Source organism: Triticum aestivum, chromosome 5A, assembly GCF_018294505.1.
Source record: "Triticum aestivum cultivar Chinese Spring chromosome 5A, IWGSC CS RefSeq v2.1, whole genome shotgun sequence".
NCBI lineage: Eukaryota > Viridiplantae > Streptophyta > Magnoliopsida > Poales > Poaceae > Triticum > Triticum aestivum.
Genome location: NC_057806.1, coordinates 402,621,215 through 402,623,741, shown reverse-complemented (window position 1 = coordinate 402,623,741; position 2,527 = coordinate 402,621,215). Strand labels below are relative to the sequence as shown.

General features: G+C 41.5%; 1 long non-coding RNA gene across 1 annotated transcript; it reads left to right on the top strand.

Annotated features, from left to right (window-relative positions):
- Positions 1-1,468: 1,468 nt before the first annotated feature.
- LOC123107006 (uncharacterized) lies at positions 1,469-2,231 on the top strand. Its single transcript, XR_006451565.1, has 3 exons — positions 1,469-1,668; positions 1,759-1,822; positions 1,956-2,231. It is a non-coding gene; the product is annotated as an uncharacterized lncRNA (long non-coding RNA).
- The last annotated feature ends 296 nt before the right edge of the window (positions 2,232-2,527 follow it).

Genomic DNA, 2,527 nt, shown 5'->3' with positions numbered 1-2,527 from the left:
GTCCCATGCTAGACCAAATAAAGTTTGAGCGCATGCGTGGGACGTCCCCCCCCGCCACCGTTGCCTCGAAGTTGGGAAACTGACATCGTATGTATTGAACCAGGCTTGGAGTCGGGTACGGTGTTCGGTTTGTAATGTAGTTGGTGGCCCATAAAAGTTGTGCATTTGGGATTTAAACACATCACACACCACCGTACCCATGCATATTTTCTGGCCGCATGCAGTGTATACGGGGTCTTCTGATCGACCACGTCTCCCTTGTGCGGTTTTTTGTGACAACATGCATATCCGTGGGCTCCCCGAGTGTATATATCATCCCTTTGATCGATAATGAGGGGTATGTGTTGGCCATGAATGGATTCCTCCTAGTTCATGTTAGGGGCGGTCACTATCACATGTCGCTCAACCAAAGCTCGAGCTCATGCGCTGTCAAGATTCCCTCCCACATGCTCGGATTGCTGGGTTCGACCTACATCAAACCCTGTGTATCTCGTCCTTAACTACCTTGCCTTCATGGTTGTTGTCTGTATCAAGAGGTAGGTACCATATCTAAATTGTACATTATTCTATATTGAAAACACACATCACCCCTTCCCAACGTACATCATTTTGGGCCGCATGCAAGAGGTGCTGCTTTTGTGGCCCCTCTCATGCGATTTTTATGATGGTTCAATCTATTGGCCCAAGCGATTTATCGACAACAACAACTGTCATTTAACCAAACAATAGATTCATTGGTCCGTCTTATGGGTCATGGCAACATGCATGTATGACCAAAGTATCGATCATTACGTGCATCCGCCCCGCTGACGCGAAGTGGGAGGTGGTGGGCCAAGCATCCTAACTAGGTACGATATATATAGGACAAATGTTTCCTACAAGCAGTGGTAGTTACCACCACTTGTGTTTTGTATGTTGTATGTAGTATCTGTCGAAACCGAGAGTATGTACGTGTAGTATGTAGTATATAACAATGATTAGGTAGTATATGTACAAATTTTTAGGTAGTATGTACTATTTTTTGAGTATGCTCTTTTTTACGTACAAATATGTACGTATTTCACAAATATAACAAAAACTATGGGCTCATATGCAATTTTTTCATGTAATTTGCTTTGAAATATCTTAGATATATTATATGAACATATTTAAAATAATAAAATAATATATATAGTACCACATGGTAGTATATGAGATATGTGGGGTAACTACCACCGGGTGGTAGGATGGATTTTCTCTCTCTCTCTCTCTCTCTATATATATATATATATATATATATATATATATATATATATATATATATAGGAAAATAGGTTGGTACTCCTGAGAGTACGTACTCCCACCTACACCCATCATCGTTGCAACCATTCATCCCGCTAACTACTAAGGAAAAAAAAGCTAACTAACTCCGGATAAAGCCCTTGGATTTGAAAATTAGTTGAACGGGTTCCTTTTTTTTCAGCTCTCGTAGGCGTGTCTTCCAGGGATTCCATTTGAAACTGGGTTCTCATCTCTTACCAGCACCCACGAACATAAAAAAAAGCATCGGCTCGCCTCCTCCGCCGCCGACTGACCGCCAAACATGGCCGACGATGATCCCCGTGCTTCTTCCCTGGTGGGAGGCTTCAACCAGCACGTCCATTGATTCATCGTCTCTAGTTTGCAAGCGTACGTGTAATTGATGTTTCCCGATTTTTCTGTTCGGCTCCCACAACCGTGTTCATGTTTCTGCCGATCTCTCAATCCATTCCTGTCCAGTATGTCATCGTCGGCGAAGAAAATAGGACGAGGATGATTGATCGGCCAAGTCTACTAGTACTAGGTAAGGTGTCGTTCCAGTCAAATTGATGCATTCATGTTTTGCTATTTTTGTTACAGGCTGCATTTATTAGTCAGATCGAGCACCCAAGGAGTCAAGATCTTGCTAACTACTAATAACTTCTATATACCTGCAGCGTAATGGCCTATGGTGCAGGGCAAAGACGACACTGACGACATGCGGTGGTGTCGGGCCTAAGAGCACATAAATCTACATCTAGGCCCTGGCCACTAGCGACCGCTGATGCACTTAGCCACTTACCCAATGTATTCATGTTGTACACATGTAATAAAGTGGCTAGTACGTCCACGTAGAAATAGTTAGGAGCTTGCTTTGCACTCACACAATCGAGTCATGATTGTTACTGATGATCAAAATTTCATGTATTTTTTTATGCCTGATGGGTTTACTACTTTTTCTTCGGGTGTATATATAAAGCTTCCAAAAAAATTAGTATATAGTCCTCCAGAATAAATCAGTATATAGTCCTAAAAAATGAGTATATACACTTTGTAACGCAGCATATACCCCATCAAAAAATATAGTATAACATTGTAGAAATAAGACATAATCCTTTTCTAGTTGCATATGCCCAGTCACAAAAATACACTGAAATAATTAGTAATACATACTCCTTTTCTGTTTTGGAAAGGAACCTCCATTTCCCTCTTCAACAAGTGCTTTATTTTTCTACGGGTAGCCTTGTAT